General features: G+C 39.9%; 1 protein-coding gene across 3 annotated transcripts in view; it reads left to right on the top strand.

The window, feature by feature from the left end:
* The window catches only part of HECW2 (HECT, C2 and WW domain containing E3 ubiquitin protein ligase 2), a 369,888-nt gene that overhangs the window by 116,176 nt on the left and 234,693 nt on the right, over window positions 1-19,019 (top strand). The window lies entirely within an intron of this gene.

Below are 19,019 nucleotides of genomic sequence, written 5' to 3'. Positions count from 1 at the left end.
ACATTGAACAACTCTACAAGATGACTTTACATGGAACATAGTTGGGAGGGAAGATACCGTGTAGTGAAGCATGTAGTTGAGAAATCTGGGCCATAATTCCAAGTCTGTTTATTACAAACTGTGTGACCTTGCAACGAGAAATCATACAACAACTAGAAAGTCAGTTGGCGTTATCACTGAAAAATTAAAGAATTAGACTAGAGTCTCTCTGGGAGACCTTCTAGTTGTAAAATTCTGGGTAGAAATGAAGCAGTGGCCAATACTTGGAACTTGACATGATCAAGGCTTTATGAAATCAGAGTAGAGACTGGTGTATGTAGTGTCTTACCAAGCATGTCAGCTGTTCAACATTTAAAATTTCATTTCTTGATTCCATACTGTATCTCTGCATTAGGCACTATTGGTGCTCTTTCAGATGATTTCTATTTCTTAGGCTTTATTTGAGTATTTCTTCTTTGCTTGGAGTTGTTGTTTTTTTTAACGTTTATTTATTTTTGAGACAGAGAGAGACAGAGCATGAATGGGGAGGGTCAGAGAGAGAGGGAGACACAGAATCCGAAACAGGCTCCAGGCTCTGCGCTGTCAGCACAGAGCCCGACGCAGGGCTCGAACTCACGGACCGTGAGATCGTGACCTGAGCCGAAGTCGGACGCTTAACCGACTGAGCCACCCAGGCGCCCCTGCTTGGAGCTTTTTATAGGAATATGAATAATGAGTATAAGTATATATAACCAATAAACCTATTATTTAGGAATCTTTTGGCTCTTCCAAATGAGTAGTCCATACATATTTTATATGTATTGGTATGTTAAAGAATCAGGAAAATTAAATTTGAAGTGTATTTGTAGTGAAAAGTGCTGTAACTACTCCAAGGGCTAGTTTTGTTGGATTAGTGTGTTTTGCCTGGTAAACTCCCCTTATTTTACATTCTGTGGAAAAATAAATCCAGAGCTTCTTAGCCACGCTCAGTCTTCTTCAAGGAAAGTGTCCCCGAAGGGTAAATGGGAAGGCCATCTGGTCATACTTAAGTGTCATTTTACTTCTCCCGCATGCTGGGATATGGTTACTCTTATTTGCTGATTGTTGTGATCTCAAGTGATCAGTCTCTCACCAGCCCAAGTTCAAACTATGTCTGCAACGCCTGGAGCCCTGAAATTTCTCCTGCTTTTCTTCAGAGGCAGCTGGTCAGTAATGACTCCCAAAGAACCATTTGCAATCTGTTTATAGAGTGCTTTTGGAAGACTCTGTGTGGCAAAGGCAATGTGCAGCCAGTGGGGTGGCAATATTTTCCTTGTTGGGGGAAGGTAAAATGGGTGATAGGAGATGATGTGGGCAGCACAAGATCATAACCTAGGGTCTAGCACATTTCAAATGCTCAGTTAATATGGTATTATTCTACCTTACAATTTAGTCTCTAGGGTTATAGACCCCAGGCAGTCAGCAAGCAGGCTTATGTATTTGTTAAGACTTAGGGAAGATCTTCCAGAATATTTGATTTATTATAGGGTTTTAGCACCGTGTCTTTTCTGTTGTTTAATTTTTAAAAAACAAGCTAACTGTTCTGTGACTTGAGTATCCCTCATTTTGGGGATTAGCAACTAGGACCTTAATATGTACCGAGGGCTTTTATATCTAGAAATAATACAGGCTCCTTTTCAGAGGGTACAAGTAAGGGAGGGTGAATTGTGAGAAATGGAGTCATTCTTTGGAAATTTATATGCTGTTTTTGGATGAAAACACAAGGAGTAAAAATACTAGATCAAATTGTAGCTGTTTAAAATTAAAGGGCTTTATATTTCTGGCTGCAAATGGTGGTTCAAACTTTTTGTGTTATTTACCAGATTTATTTCTTTAACAAAAAAAATTGATTTTGGATCATTAGACAAACTACATTATTGTCTTTCAAATTTCTTTTGCTTCACAAATCAAGTAATATAATAATTTTTATTTTTTACTTTACATTCTTAGTGTTAAGTATACTGTGCTCTTTACTGAAAGTATGTGCGAATTTAATTAATAAAGCTCATTTCAGGTTAAAATGTAAAAAAAGACTTTTCCCCAGAAGAATGCCACAATTTAGAAACAATGCAGAATTTCTATTTAAAGAGTACTTTGTAAGAAAATGTGTAGAAAAAGTTGCTATCACATTTTCTAATTTTGAATTTTGAAATACTTTAAAAAGCTTCTATTACTATAAAATCATGAATGAGATAAAGATATTTGTGACCACTAATATTTTCACCTTTGTTTTAGAAATTCTAACCCGTGCAATTATCCTGGAAAAATAAATCAGGAATGTACAGATATTTGTAAATGGTATGGTTGACTACTTAAAAAAAGTTAGGCCAAGGAAAGTAAAATCACTTATAAAAATTAAATAAGGTGGCCTATGTTTAATCCCAGTAAGAATTGAGAAAATACAAATTAAACAAAAGTGAAATTTGTTTTTACCTCTCAGATGGGTACTATTGAATATAATAAGAGCAAATTTTTATTGAGTACTTACTGTGTATCAGGTGTTGTAGTAACTCATTTAATCCTTAAAAGTTACCTCTGTGGGGGGCACCTGGGTGGCTCAGTCGGTTAAGCATCTGACTCCGGCCCAGGTCATGATCTCACAGTCTGTGAGTTCGAGCCCCGCATCGAGCTCTGTGCTGACAGCTCAGAGCCTGGAGCCTGCTTCGGGTTCTGTGTCTCCCTCTCTCTCTGACCCTCCCTTGTTCATGCTCTGTCTCTCTCTGTCTCAAAAATAAATAAACATTAAAAAAAAAAAAAGTAACCTCTGTGGTAGGTATAATGATACAATCCCTGTTTTACAGAAATCTACAGAAATGTTGACTAACTTTCCCAAGCATAGCATACCTAGGCTTTGAACCAAGCTATAGAATTCTAGCTCTAGAACCTGTTTTCTTAGCCGTTAACCTGCCTCCAGAGATTGATAACATTCAGTGTTGGTGAAGGTATCAAGAATGAAGTAGCTGCCTTCCCTATACTGCACGTATGGGGAATATTCACTTCAACTTCTTTCTAAGTGGCACTCTGGTAACACTTGTCAACACCTTATGACCTGGCAACTCCACTTCTAAGAATTATCCTAAGGAAATAATCAGGCAAATGTGCAATAATGAATGTATGAGGATATGTTTACAATGTGATTTATAGCAATAATTACATGACCATCTTGAGGACATTGTTTAACTAAATTATGCGATGTCACACCATGGAATGCCATGTGACTATTTTAAAAGGACGGCGTGGTGCTATGTTTATTAATAATAATGCCCCCATTACATTTTGCATGAAAAAGATTAGGTTACAAAACAGTCTGTACTCTGTAGTATGATCTCATCTTATTTATACGTTTAAATAGCAATGCATGCATTTATAGACCAGACTACAGTGGGCTGGCATCTCTGAGTGGTGGCATTATGGATGATATTTACCTCCTTCTTTATCTTTTCACATCTGTTTTGAAATTTTATGATGGTATATATGATCTTTATTGTTGGAAGAAAACCCTAAAAAGTATTTATTTTTCTTATTCCCTCAACTCCTTTCTCCTGTGATACAATTAGGTTGGTAAGTTTGATCGTTGGTTTCATGCTTTCTGAATGTGAGCCATGTCACAATTTTGTTTCTGAAGTTTCAACTTCCAGTTATGTATTCCTGCACCCAAACTACTCCAGAGTCCTGGGTGTGCTGTCATTAGGTGGGGCTCGTGAGCTTTGCAAGCACTCTAAACTGCAGAGCCACCCTTGTTGGCTTGAGCTTCCTTATTTAAACCTGATTTTTCCATAACCTAATTTACATAAAAATAGAACTCAGAGTAACTAGATATAAGCTATCAGTGAACATTAGAGCAGATGACATTTTAAAGCTGCATTTAAAATCAACAAATATCATTAATAATCAGGAATCTTTTGTCAGGTCAGATTTTTGTTTCATGATTATATATGCAGATCCTGATTAGAATGTCCCTTTCTTCTTCAATCTTAGTTTGATGTAAAAAATCTCCCAAAGCTTATGCTTTGTTGCACACCCCTACCCTGGGTTTAGACTTGGCTGATACTAAAACACTTTGGACAGTTTCTTCTTTATTTACACTTTGAGCACGTGTGCTTAAAACTAATTTAGTTGGCAAGATTCTTTCAAAGTCCTCTTTAGAAGTAATTGCCTGGCAAATTTTAGCATCACTCCAGTGAGGGACCCTAAACTTCTATGATGTAAAAGAAGAATTACAACTAGTTTTTTGCAGGGAACCCCAAACCCTCAGTGATTAGATGCTTTCAATTCATAAAAGTCTGTTTTCTTAAAAAAGAATAGAGCCTACCCTTTCTCTCTTGTATGAGTGTGTTAATTTGGTTACATGGTTTTGAAGGCAGAGTGAATACATATACAGGTCTTGCTGAGTTCCCTGAACATATTACTTAGAACATAACTAATTACCATTAAAAGCAGATTTACCAGAAAATAAACTAGTTTTCATTGGAGGCCACAGTTTCATCATGAATTCTCAATAGTCCTTGTGGATGAGGCTTAGTCTTGGGATTGATTTGCTGAAATCATAGGATTATCTCACTGGACAGTGGCCCACTGATAAGCTCTGCTCTGAAAATATACCAGGCCCATGAAAACATGGGGCCCATGTTTTTTCCTTAGAGCTTTGGGATCAGTCACTCATTTGGCTATGCATAGACAGGGCCCAGAATTGTTTTCTGGGGAAGATCTTGCCCAGAAGTGATCCTACCTCCATGCAAGAGAGGAGTGGCCTTTTGTGTGGGCACATGTATTGATCAGCTTCCTTCATATTTGTAAAAGAATGAGACCCTTCCCAGAGGCTTTGCCCCTAGGCACTTGTGTCTAATATTCAAGGTCAGATTTCTGTTAGTGGACATTATCTTGAACTTATGGAAAACTCATTTATAAGAAGTTACATTCACCAAGACTTGCTTAGAGATATGAAGTCTAGTTATTGCTCTAAGCTATAAAATTTAAGTCTAAATTTTATTCTTGAGTTTAACTGGAGTATAGCTACTAGACCAGTACCATTCCAGTAGAAGTATAATGCAAACCATTCATGCTAATGTTTTTAGGAGCCACCCTGAGAAAGGTAAAAAGAACGGGTGAGATTTGTTTTAGATCTATGTAATTTAACCCAATATACCTAAAATACTATCATTTCAATATGTAATCAATATAAAAGCTTATTAATGAGCTATTTTACTTTTGGGGGGGTACTAAGTTTTTAAAATCTGGTGTGTATTTTATACTTACAGCATATCTCAATTTGGACTAGCCCTATTTCAGATGCCCTATAGCCACACGTGGCTGGTAACTCTTATAGTGGATAACACATTGTAGACCATTGTAGAGCTATGTGCGAATGTGCCTGAATTGGAGCTATTTTTGTTAAGCCAATGAGATGTCATGAAAATGGTAATATAACAGCACTGTCATACTTCATGTAGATAGAAGAATGCAGAATAACAACTTCATAGTACCATGAAGACTAAGGAGTCTGTGGGATGCTAGAAAGTTCAGAGACAAATTAATGACCTATTTCTGGTATCTGAGCAGTGCTGAATGGCACAAGTCCTAGGTATAAACTTTACTCCTTGGCTTGCTTTCTCTTGCTGTTTTGGCTTGCTTCTTTTCAGCTTATTGAATGTCCTGTGGCAACATGTCATGTATTTTTGTGTGTGTGGAATAAGGATGGGGATACATAAAGCCTTGTGTTATTTAAATTGTTATTAAGTGTAAATAATTATGTCAGTCTAAATTTTATGGAAAATAGAATCCAAAAAATTTTCCGAAGACTGAAGTCTCTCGGTTGACTTTTGGTTCTTTTAAATTTAGTTTAATAGGGGCGCCTGGGTGGCGCAGTCGGTTAAGCGTCCGACTTCAGCCAGGTCACGATCTCGCGGTCCGTGAGTTCGAGCCCCACGTCAGGCTCTGGGCTGATGGCTCAGAGCCTGGAGCCTGTTTCCGATTCTGTGTCTCCCTCTCTCTCTGCCCCTCCCCTGTTCATGCTCTGTCTCTCTCTGTCCCAAAAATAAATAAATGTTGAAAAAAAAATTAAAAAAAAATAAATTTAGTTTAATAAACTTGGATGTACTTGGGACAATGGCATCTAAGTTATTTGGGCTAACATGGGACTATATAGAGATACTAACTGGTGATTTCTTATGTTAGCAGTTTTCAAATTTCAGCATTTAACAACGTTAATGAGAATATATTAAAAATCTGATGTCTGAGCCCTGCCTCACAGGTAGGTTAGGATTAGTAGATTTGGGTTGGGGTCTAGAAAATGGTAGTTTAACATGTTCTCTTGGATTTCATATTCCTGGTAGCTGCTTCTCCCATTTTCTTCCTAACCCTAATCTTCCAGAAAAAAAATGCTTTCCATACCTGACACCCACAGTCTTTTTCCTTTGGTCTTTTCCCCAGCTCTAGCTTTACTGAGAGATAACTGACATACAACATTGTGTAAGTTTAAGGGGTAAAACGTGGTGAGTTGATACACATATATTGCACAGTGATTACCCCTGTAGTGTTAGCTAACATCTCGATCACATCACATAATTTCAATTTCTTCTTCTTTTTTTTTTTTAACCCTTTATTTATTTTTGAGACAGAGAGAGACAGAGCATGAACGGGGGAGGGTCAGAGAGAGAGAGGGAGACACAGAATCTGAAACAGGCTCCAGGCTCCGAGCGGTCAACACAGAACCCGACGCGGGGCTCGAACTCACAGACTGCGAGATCATGACCTGAGCTGAAGTCGGACGCTTAACCGACTGAGCCACCCAGGAGCCCCAATTTCAATTTCTTCTTGTGATGAAAACATTTAAGATCTACACTCTTAGCAACTGTTAAGCATATAATACAGTATTATTAACTATAATCTCCATTAGATCACAAGAACTTGTTCATCTTATAATTGGAAGTTCGTGTATTTTGATCTCTAACCCCCCCCCCCCATTCTCCCCTGCCCTCTCTCCCTACCCCCTCACCCCCCCCCCCAGTATTTTTCTTATCTCTCTTCCTTGCCTCTCTCTGGCTAATACCGTGTTTTGTAGGGCAACTCCTTATGCAAGGAACCCTCTAAGTATATATTCATTATTCTTTAAAAAAATAGATGGGTGAGAAGAGAACGACAAAGGATGGGACTTACCTGAGTCCTGCGCTGGAAGGGTTGCCCGCATTGGCAAAGCCACTCTTTCAGATCTCTGTTACATACACCTGCACATTAAAAAGTTGTCAGAGCCTATGGAGAATGTCCTGAGGGAGGGAAATTGCTACTTATCAACTTATAATAAATCTGTGGCTCATAACAAACAAACAAACAAACAAATAAATAAAGACTTTCTCTGCCTGCAAAGCTTACAGTAGATGGACCAAAAATGAGAACCAGAAGGCTGGGGAGAAGGCAAGGCATTTCTGGTAACTCAGAAGCTCTGTTTTGGCAGTGGGAGGCTGTTTGGCACCTGCCTTTAGGACATTGACTTTAAACCCTGTAAATAGATGATTTTATCTTCCCACCCCCCAATTTTGTGGGTAACCCCAGGTACCACATGATGTGGCCTAGGTATAGAAGCTATAGGGAGCTGTGATATATGGTCAGAGAAGCAGGCTTTAAGGATCTAAGTGTGGATCTCAGCTGTGTCACCCACTCGCTTGGTGCTCTCATCTGGAAATCAAATCTAGAATTACAGCTCCATCATAGGGTAGCTATGGAGATAACATGGGGTTGAGGGTGGGGGCAGAGGGTACACAGGAGGTATCAGAAAAGCAGGCCTTTTAAGGTGAATCTGTTCAGGGGCGTCTGGGTGGCTCAGTTGGTTAAGCGTCTGACTCTTGATTTTGGCTCAGGTCACCATCTCACGGTTCGTGGGTTTAAGTTCTGTGTCAGGCTCTGTGCTGTCAGTGTGGAGCCTGCTTGGGATTCAATCTCTCCCTCTCTCTGTCCCTCCCCTGCTCTCTCTCAAAAATAAACATAAGAAAAAAAAATAAAGTGAATCTGTTCATAATGGGAAGCCAATTTTTGTAGTAAATAGGGGGAAAAAGGTTTGATCTGGACAAGGAAAAGTTCAAATTATGGGTATCAGTTTATCTTGCATACAACAAAATTTAGATTTAGTCACAAATATGGCCTGATTATTAGAAGGAAAAAAGAACAAATGAAAGCGTTGACATTTTTTAAGTTGAGGGGAGTTAATTTTTTCAAGGAAATTGTATGATAGCACAATGTAATATGTGTGTTTCTTACCACAACTGTGAAAGTCTTACTACAAAAACTGCCAGGGCTCTGTCGACTTTCCCACAGCCTGTGTTTAATCCTGTGACATTCAAATTGCTCTTAATTTTTTTCCGCCTTCACTTGTCAACTCTTCTAACTTCGCCAGACCCTTTTTAATCAGTGGTTTTGCATGTGCTTCAAGAAGTTATTCAAAATCTCTTTCATTGACTTTTATGAATTCCTGAATCTCTCACTAGTTCATGCAGTTTCTCTTTTCAGTCAGTTTATTCTTGGAACATCTGAGGCTCCGTGAGTGACTGACTGACAGATGTGATTGGCAGGGATCAACTCTATCATTGCAGGGAAGAAGTAGTTGAATGGGGATGAATTTAAAAAGTCTTCAGCTCATTGTTTTGTGAACTGTTTTGCTTTCTTCCTCGGCTCCTTAATAGAGTGGAGCTGGATAATGAATACCTAGGTAAAAAGATCATTTTTTTTTTGTCAAAAGAATTTGAAAACAGTAGTACCGTGAAAATGTAGGTAGTTCTTTTGGGAAAGGTTTCAAACATTTTCTATCCTAATACTTGAATCGAGATTAATCAAGACTAATCCTTGCTCAGGATCATGATGCTGAGCAGAACGGTTTCCTTCTCCATATGCTGCACCTTGATGTTCATTAAATTTGTTGGTTCTTCCAGATGATTCTGCAGACCACTGGGAATCTTGGACGTTGGGTGGTTTATTAATTATTATTTTAAATTAGTTCTTTTTTCTAGTCTTAAGACTTTACGTTCCTTGAGAATAGAGTCTGTTTCATCTGTGTTTCCCTGGAGCTAGAACAATGCCTCACACATAGCAGGCGCGGGAGGTTGCTGGTATGAACAATCAGGTCAGTTTAGCACTCTGTATTTATGACTTACATGTGACTCCCCTCTCTAACATGATTATTCCTTGGTGTTTGATTATATCTCATTTCCCTTTTTCTTTCTGAGGTGCTTTTGTTAACCTCGGTGATAACAGGAAGCATCAGTTGGTAATCTCAGACTTTGAAATTTAACCTGTACGTTTGCAGCTTGTGCCCACAACTATTGCAGGTGCCAGTGAAATTGCTTCCGTTAGAAAACTTAGCGTGGTGGCGTATCACCTGGAAAGCTAAAAACAACAGTTGATCGTGTCATTGAATGGACGTTGTTCTTGGTACTCTGCTGAAAAAAAGGTCTAAATATATTTGCCAACTTAGAGGTGACATCTGTCTGTCATTTCCGAGTCTTCATGAAGCATACATTGTAGTGAGGAGAGACACTAGACACTGGAGAGATATTAATGATTTATACTGGATATTAGGATGTGAAAGTGCTATGGAGGAAAAATAAAGCAGGGAAAGTGTAGTGCTGAGGCAATTGAAATTTGACATGGAGTGGTCTGGGAAGGTCCTACTGAGAGGGTGGCATTTGGTAAAAGTGTGAAGGGGTAGCAAAATGAGCCATGTGGATATTGAAGAGAAGAGCTTCTGTGGTAAAGGAAACAGTAGATGCAAAGGCCCTGTGGTTGAGTATAGCTGGTACCTTCCAGGAGCTGCAGTGGGAATAGGATGGCATGAGCATGGGTGGCCACGGTGGTAGATGAAGTCAGAGAAGACCAGATCATGTGTCCTTGTAGACCATTATATGGGTTTTGGCTTTCATTCTAAGTGAAATGGGGGCCCTTGGAGGGTTTTGGGTAGAGAGCAAATGATCTGACTTCCATTTGAAAAAAATCATTCTGGTTGATGTTTCGAGAATAGACAGCGAGAAATCGAGGATAGGAGCAATGAACGAGATGGGTTTTTGTTTTGTTTTGTTTTTAAGGTTTACTTATTTATTTTGAGAAAGACAGCAAGTGAGCAGGGGAGGGGAGAGAGAGAGGAAGACAGAGAATCCCAAGCAGGCTCTGCGCTGTCAGTGAAGAGCCTAATGAGGGGCTTGAACCCATGAACCGTGAGATCATACCTGAGCCAAAATCAAGAGTCGGATGCTCAACCGACTGAGCCATCCAGGTGCCCCAAGGAGATGATTATTTATTCAGAGGACAGATGATAGTGGTTTGGATCAGACTGAAGCCACTGAAAGCTAATTCCTATCTTCCCATTTTTGAATTGGATTCTTTCTTTGACTTAGAATTCACTCCACGTTTCCGTGGCCTGTTCATATCTTTCAAAGTTCAGCTCAATTTTTCTCATTAGGCTTTTCTTAAACACTGCAGTCTCTGCAGTGAATTCTTACTGACTTCTGCACTTATACCTTATAATATAGGAGGGAGTTGTTCTCTATTTCTTTCATGTAGGTTGATTGGTTTTTATTTCTTTCCATTGGATAGCATGACCTTATCTTGTACTTTTCAGCATAGAGTTGGCACTTGACCTAATAAATCCTTTTTTGAATGCCTGGCTAAATTCTAAAGAAAAGTCCACGTGTGCTCCTCCTGTTGATTTGGTCCTTTCAAATTCTTCTTTCCTCATTAGTGGCAGTTAACTACATCCACTCATTTATTTGAAAAACATTTACTGAACACTTACTATTTTGCTGAGGATATAACATGCAAGAGAAATAGAAATTGTCCTCGGAGAGTTTATAGTCTGGCAGAGGAAGACCTGAATCTTCATGCTCAGACTCTGAGGCGTTGTGAGGTACAGAGGATAGGAATGTAAAAAGGCTGTGGGAGGGGCACCTGGGTGGCTCAGCCGGTTGAGCATCTGACTCTTGGTTTCTGCTCAGGTCATGATCTCCCAGGGTTGGGGATAGAGCCCTGCATCCGGCTGTGCACTGAGTGTGAAGGCTGCTTAAGATTCTGTCTCTCCCTCTGCTCCTCTACCCTGTTCATGCTCTCTCTAAAAGAAAAAAAAGGCCCCTGGGATTCAATAGTAGGAGAGTTGCCTTCTGGCTGGGTTTTCTTCAAGAAGGGTGGTCTCCAGGCCTTGAACGTGGGTGGGTGCAGTAGGTGGAGAGAATGGCGTGGACACTGCCAAGAATGCTGAGCAATTTCATGCTTAGCAGAATAGATGAGTTCTCAGGGAGAAAGTCTGTATGCGACTTTTTCATGTGTTTATTTAGGGAAGTATAAAGAAACAGAAGACCATGAGGGAAGGGAAGGGGAAAAAAATAGTCAGACACAGAGAGGGAGGGAGGCAAACCATAAGAGACAAATACAGAGAACAAACTGAGGGTGGATGGGGGGGGGTGGGGGACAGGGCAAAACGGGTGATGGGCATTGAGGAGGGCACTTGTTGGGATGTGCACTGGGTGTGGTACGTAAGCGATGAACCACAGGAATCTACCCCAAAAACCAAGAGCACACTTTACACACTCTATGTTAGCCAGTTTGACAATAAGTTATATTAGAAAAAAAAGAGGAAGTATAAAGAAATCCACCCTTCAGGTTTCAGCTTTATCAGCCTAAACCTCACTCCCTGTGAGAGGCCTGCCCTGCTTTCCCTGCGTAGACTTGGTCCCACCCCTGCCTCTTTGTTTGCTTCCTTCCTGGACCTGTAATTATGTTCCTTGATCAGGAGTGCTGTCATTGAGGGAGTGCTGCAGGGTGGCAGAAAACACCGGAGTCAGAGAGGCCTGCTGAGAAGTGACTGTCTGGATAGGATATGACACGAACTTGGCTTAGTCCTGCTGTGCTGGTGGGAATGGAAAGAGAGAGGCATTAAGCCTTAAAAAATGTGCTCTGTGGAGTGCAGAGTACCTGCAGCCATTACTAGTGTTTCTAGTTATGACCTCTGGGTGTTTTATGGAATACAGTCGATTGTCTTTTCTAGCAGCTTTGGACAATCAGTAACTAGAAGCTTATGTTTTGTGGTTTGCATTGCAAGGAAAACTTTCCCACGAAAATGTGTTCCAGCCACCACAAAGTGATGCAGAATGTTTAATATCTGAATTCCACTTACCAACAATTGGTAATTATCTGCAGCTTCAGCTAAAGATGATGTTTTGAGGTGTATTCCATGCGAAAAAAAAAAAAAGACATCTTTCGCCCTAGGGATGTTCAGGGAGTAGAAGTTTAATATCTTTCAAAAGAGATGACTTTAAAATGAATTGATTCCACTTCCTGCACTCAAACCATTGATATTTGTCAACAGATAAGCAACCCACCAAAAGTGCTTGATATACAAGCAAAGGCTTTTTTCTTTTTTTAAAGAAATATTTAGACCGTAGAACTTCATATGTATTTACTGAAAAATAGGTTGGCATTTTAAAAAGGCATTGAAAATACATGAAGTTTTGATTCCCATTTTTTCTAATTTGGCATAATGTTTGAAAATGACTCTTGAGGGGCGCCTGGGTGGCTTGGTCGGTTAAGCGTCCGACTTCGGCTCAGGCCATGATCTCATGGTCTGTGAGTTCAAGCCCCGCGTCGGGCTCTGTGCTGACAGCTCAGAGCCTGGAGCCTGTTTCAGATTCTGTGTCTCCCTCTCTCTCTGCTACTCCCCTGTTCATGCTTTATCTCTCTCTGTCTCAAAAATAAATAAACGTTAAAAAAAAATAAAAAAAAGAAAACGACTCTTAAGTTTTACTCGTCTTAATTTAATAGAATTTTAAAAATATAGATTAGTGTTTTAAAAAATCAGGGGCACCTGGGTGGCTCAGACAGTTAAGCGTCTGACTCTTGGTTTTGCCTCAGGTCATGATCTCACAGTTCGTGAGATCGAGCCCCATGTTGGGCAGTGCGGAGCCTGCTTGGGATTTTCTCCCACCCTCTCTCTCTGCCCCTACCCCACTGGTGCGTGTGTGCTCTTGCGTGCGTGCTCTCTCTCTCTAAATAAATAAACTTAAAAAAATAAAATAAAAAGTTGATATCCATGCCAATTGAATATCATTCCAGTAAGGGACTGGTTACAATCTACAATCAACTTTTGAGGTACATGAGTAAAGTTGTTGCTTTTCTTCTTCCCATACTTGCTGTCCGATCCTATATTCTTCTCTCGTTACATATGTAAGGGTCTGTCATTTGGGTGCTCATATTTTGTTACTTTCATTTTTCTTTCTCCTTTATTTTTGTCCAGCATTCGTTTCCTCTTCTTCTAGTTACAACCATTCCCCTTTTTCTGAGGAAGCTGCCTTCACTTTTGGTCTGGATGCCTTTCGTTCTCCCAGGGTGCCAGCAAGCTTTGTGAGACGTCTCACTGCACCTGCACGTCTGAGTACTGTTAGTTTTCTTTTTTAAAAATAATTTTTTTAAAAGATTTATTTATTTTTGAGATAGAGAGACAGACAGACAGGCAGACAGACAGACAGAGACGGAGCACGAACAGGGGAGGGTCAGAGAGTAGGAGACACAGAATCTGAAGCAGGCTCCAGGCTCTGAGCTGTCAGTACAGAACCCAATGCAGAGCTGAAACTCACGAACCGTGCAATTGTGACCTGAGCTGAAGTCGGACGCTTAACCCACTGAGCCACCTAGGCGCCCCTATGTTAGTTTTCAAACTGGACATTTTAATGGATAAAAAATTACATCTCATATTTAAAATATTTGTTTTTTGATATGTAATTATCAATTATTTAACTTTTTCCTTTTGGGAATTATCTATTCACACCTACAAAAGAAAATTTAGTAGTTGAATTAAAAACCTTATTGAATTTAAGGAACTCCAAAGAGTTGAACCAAATCGTAATGATTTTCTCTTATTTATCTCATATATTCAGCAATTGAAGGTTAAAACAACATATTGAATGCACTGTTGGACTCAGTCTTTAAGATTAAAAGCTTTTTGGGGGGCGTCTGGGTGGCTTGGTCGGGTAAGCGTTCGAGTTCAGCTCAGGTCATGATCTCATGGTCCGTGAGTTCGAGCCCCGAGTCGGGCTCTGTGCTGACAGCTCCGAGCCTGGAGCCTGTTTCCGATTCTGTGTCTCCCTCTCTCTCTGCCCCTCCCCTGTTCATGCTCTGTCTCTCTCTGTCTCAAAAATAAATAAACGTTAAAAAAAAATAAAAGCTTTTTGAGGTGTCTGGGTGGCTCAGTTGGTTAGGTGTCCAACTTGGGCTCAGGTCATGATCTCATGGTTCATGAGTTCGAGCTCTGTGTCAGGCTCTGTGCTGACAGCTCAGAGCCTGGAGCCTGCTTCAGATTCTGTGTCTCCCTCTCTCTCTGCCCCTCTCCCACTCACGCTCTCTCTCAATAATAAATAAACATTAAAAAATTTTAAAAATTAAAAGGTTTTGGAACTTAAAGTGATTTCTTCCCATTTGTGTACATTCCTTTTCCAAACTGACACGTGGACTATTTTTATGTTGTGGATCCTAACATATTATTTGGTGAAACTGTGAGAAGGACAGGCTTTTTCTAAAGAGCAGGAGCCTGGAGGGTAAATTGCATTTTCTGATACTTCTCCCCCTGAGAAGAGGAAGTGAGAGGCAGGCAGCTTGAGTCAGCCGAGGCTCTCTGTCAAATGCCCTGGAGTCCTGGGAGCACTTACTGACAAGTGTTGTAGCAGGGATTTTCTGGTATTAATCACCTTACTAGAACATTCTTGCTGAGTAAGCTGAGTATTGGGGTTATGATTATGTAGGATAAACACTGAGTGATGACTATGATTGCTTTCTTTTAGCAGCAGGTATGGTGGAAATCCACTGGGAGAGATCTGTAGTTGGGAATTTGGTGATGACTTTCTTCATTTCCTGTGTCAACTGGCCTGGCGGGTCTGCTGGGTGGCTGATTTCTCTTCCTAGGTTTCTCACATCTCCGCTTGTTGCAGGCTAATTATATTTCCTTTAGTGTCTCTTGACATCTTTTCGCCCTTTGTTTCCCTCATTTATATAGTAAAACACACACGGAGTTTAAAGCATAGTATAGTTGAGTAGGTATATGTGTGTGTGTGTGTGTGTGTGTGTGTGTGTGTGTGTGTTTATGTGTTTTTGTTTTTGTTTTTTTGGAATTTGAATGGTTAAACAAGGTTGTTTTAGCTTTGTTTATCAGTATACAGTCTAGGAAGTTAAAATCCTAGGGTGCATTTCTAGTTTGACATGGAATGTTGTCAGTACTTACCCTTCAGGTGAAATTCAGTAAATTGACATTCACCTCCAGTTTCTTGAGCAAAAATATTTTAAATAAAGATGCTTGCTTAATGTATTTGTCGTCTGCTACTGTCTCTGTCTTCTGCACAAAATCTGCTGCTTTTGGACATGGAGTCATATACTAAGGTGTTTTGCAATTTGCTTGGTAATTACATCTCTGTTGACCTCTGGAAGAAAAGTGATTTTGTTTTTAGCTGTTGTTTAAGCAGACGTCCGTTATCCGAGAGAGCAGCATAGTGCAGACCTCATCATAAATCGAAGGGGGCGGGGTTTAAGGAGTGCTTCATCATATTACATTGTGTCCTTTGGGAATGGGACCTAGAGCTGCAGCAGCGCTCCTCAAGGGAGGGATTGTCTAAGGATCTTCCAAGGACCAGCTTTCTGTGTAATAAGTATGGTGGGTACTAATCAGTTTCCCTTCCATTGGCTTTATCTGTAAAGCTTTTCAGAACAGCATGGATACTTATCTAAAGAAATTGTCTTTCTTATTGCATAAGGCATAGGTGTGAAACCAAGAAGCAAGTCAAGACTTCTTAGATTTCAGTAGGAAAAAATATAAAGTAGCCATTCGCTGTCATTTCAGTAGCTAATTTGCCCATGTGGGAATAGTGCTTTGCATAAGGTAGTTATAAAGGAAAATTGTATCTATAATATTTAGAGTGGTTTGTTATTTTTCATTTTCATGCAGCCTTGAGAATTTTTGCATGATGTTTGATCTTATTTACTGTTGAAACATGAACTCTAAAATATACTTTTCTTTTCCTATAGGGGAGAAATGAAATTTTCCAATACAGGCTTGGACTATTGTCCCTCATCGTAATCTGAGCATTTTATTTTATTTTATTTCATTTTATTTTATTTTAGAGAGAGAGTGCACTCACTTGTGTGTGAGTGGGGGAGGGGCAGAGAGAGAGGGAGAGAGAGAATCTTAAGCAAGCTCCATGCGAGCCCAATGCAGGGCTTGATCCCACGACCCTGGGATCATGACCTGAGCCGAATCAAGAGTTGGATCCTCAACCGATTTAGCCCCCCGGGCATTCCCTATTCTAATTTTTTTTCTTTTCCATTGATCTAAGTTATGCAAAGTAAAATCTGAATGAGGCTTTTTTATTTTTTTTTAATTTATTTTTAACGTTTTTTTAAAATTTATTTTTGAGACAGAGAGAGACAGAGCATGAACAGGGGAGGGTCAGAGAGAGGGAGACACAGAATCTGAAACAGGCTCCAGGCTCTGCACTGTCAGCACAGAGCCCAACGCGGGGCTTGAACCCATGGACCTCGAGATCATGACCTGAGCCGAAGTCGGCCGCTCAACCGACTGAGCCACCCAGGCGCCCCTGAATGAGATTTTTAAACCCTGGACTAGTAAGGCTTTTAGAGATGATTTTAGTTGATTTTAATTAACAAACAATAAGGCTATTATTAAGCAGAAACTTGCATTTGAATATTTATTTTTATCCCTGGCTTCATAATAACCAGCAACTCGACCCACCTTCACAAGAGTCTTTGGGACATAGTGACTTGGGTATATTGCATTTACTTCCAACTCACCGAAGATCGTATTGATTTTCTTAGCCCCATCAATGTTTCTGGGATTTTATTGCTGCTTGGACTGAAAATCCAGAATTTAGTCCTGATTTTTCCCCACTTTGATCCCCTGTATTCATTCTGTTGCCACATCTTTGGGCTCGCTCTTTGAAATATTCCCAATTGATATATTTCCCTTCTGTGTTACTAAAATCCGTTTTTCAGCACTCAGTGCGGGATTCCTCACTTAATCAGCTTCTGACTGGTTTACCTTCTCTGTTACCCTCCTTTTACAACCAGCCCTGCAGAGGCTCTCAGATTAAGTTTCTCATACTTATATTTAATGTTTTGACTCTTGTGCTCGAGACCCTGCAATGACTCCTGCTTATCACTCTTAGGTTCCAGCTGACTTGTTTTCTGTTCTGTGCCTGAGGTTCTTCTAATCTCACCTCTCAGTTCCTGGCTTGTGGGTGCGGGGCTCTCAAAGTTCTTTCCTAAGTGGATTGTTTGGAAATTGGAATTATTATTTTTTTAATGTAGAAACAATTATTTAAGAGACGTGGTTGAGTTAAAAGCTATAACTCAAAGGGCTGTGTATCCATATGTAGCTGATTTCTGGCTTCTGTGAGCCAGGAGCCATGTTGAATAGGGAGGCAGGGGAAGAATGGACTGTTTTTTCCATGGGGTCATCTAACATGAGGAAGAATTTAGAGTAATTTTTCCTGTGTAAAAAGGTAGTCTTCAGCATTTGATTTTCTTAACTGTCTCCCAACCCTTGGAGCTACTCCAAAGTAAATCGTGCATTAATTAATTCAGTAATTATATTGTTACTAAAAATAACAGTAGTTGCTTTTTACTGAACACTTTCATGTATGATTTTTCTTAAAAATATTTTTTAATGCTTATTTATTTTTGAGAGGCAGAGCATGAGCAGATGAGGAGCAGAGAGAAAGGGAGACATATAATCTGAAGCAGGCTCCAGGCTCTGAACTGTCAGCACACAGCCCATTGCGGGGTTCACGCCTGTGAACTGTGCAATCATGACCTGAGCTGAAGTCGGGTTCTCAACCGACTGAGCCACCCAGGCCCCCCTCACTTAAGATTTTTCTTTTCTTTTTTTTTTAAATTTTCTTTTTTATTTTTTTAAAATTTACATCCAAATTAGTATATAGTGAAACAATGATTTCAGGAGTAGATTCCTTAATGCCCTTACCCATTTAGCCCATCCCCCCTCCCACAACCCCTCCAGTAACCCTCAGTTTGTTCTCCATATTTGAGTCTTTTCTGTTTTGTCCCCCTTCCTGTTTTTATATTATTTTTGTTTCCCTTCCCTTATGTTCATCTGTTTTGTCTCTTAAAGTCCTCGTAGGAGTGAAGTCGTACGATTTTTTGTCTTTCTCTGACTAACACTTACAATTTTTCTAATCCTTACAGCAATCTCTCATGGTACCTTAAAGTCATCTCCATTTAATAATTGAGGCAGGGCGAAGTTTAAGCATGTGCAGCTATTGATTTATAAACACAAGTCTTACAAATAACCTATGTGTTTGTGAATCACTTGAAAGATTAAGTACTGTGTGAATGTTTGTTAAAGAAATATACAGATAACCTCCTCCATCCTTTCTCCATGTCAGCTTCTCCCTTGCCGTACATAAGCACCCCTGAGACACTGTTCCTGCTTTTAAAGACTGTGTAACTTCAACAGACCTGGTTTCTTTTGCTGTTCAGAGACTTTTTAGTTTGATATAGTCCCAGTTGTTTATTTTTGCTTTCGTTGCCTTTGCTTTTGGTGTCAGATCCAAGAAAAATTATTGCCAAGACTGATGTCAAGATGCTTACTCCCTATGTTTTCTTCTAGGAGTTTTATGCCTTCAGGGTTTATTTTCAAATCCTTAATCTGTTTTGAGTTGGTTTTTGTCTACTGTGTAAGATAAGGGTCCAGCTTCATTCTTTTGTGTGTGGCTGTCCAGTTTTCCCAGCACCGCTTATTGAGGAGACTGTCATTTCCCCAAGCTTGCGTTCTTGTTGGGAGAAGTATGCAATAACCAAATAAATAAGTAAATGGTACTGTGTGGCACATCAGGTTATGGTAATTGCTATGGAGAAAAATACAGCGAGAGAGGAGAGATGGGGAAGAGATGGGGTGTTGTGGTCTTAAATACGATGGCCATTCTATTTAAGAGCGGAGGTGACATTTGAGCAAG

This window comes from Prionailurus bengalensis, chromosome C1 (assembly GCF_016509475.1).
Source record: "Prionailurus bengalensis isolate Pbe53 chromosome C1, Fcat_Pben_1.1_paternal_pri, whole genome shotgun sequence".
NCBI lineage: Eukaryota > Metazoa > Chordata > Mammalia > Carnivora > Felidae > Prionailurus > Prionailurus bengalensis.
Note: the sequence above shows the minus strand (reverse complement) of the source record. Positions and strands in the feature narration are given on the sequence as shown.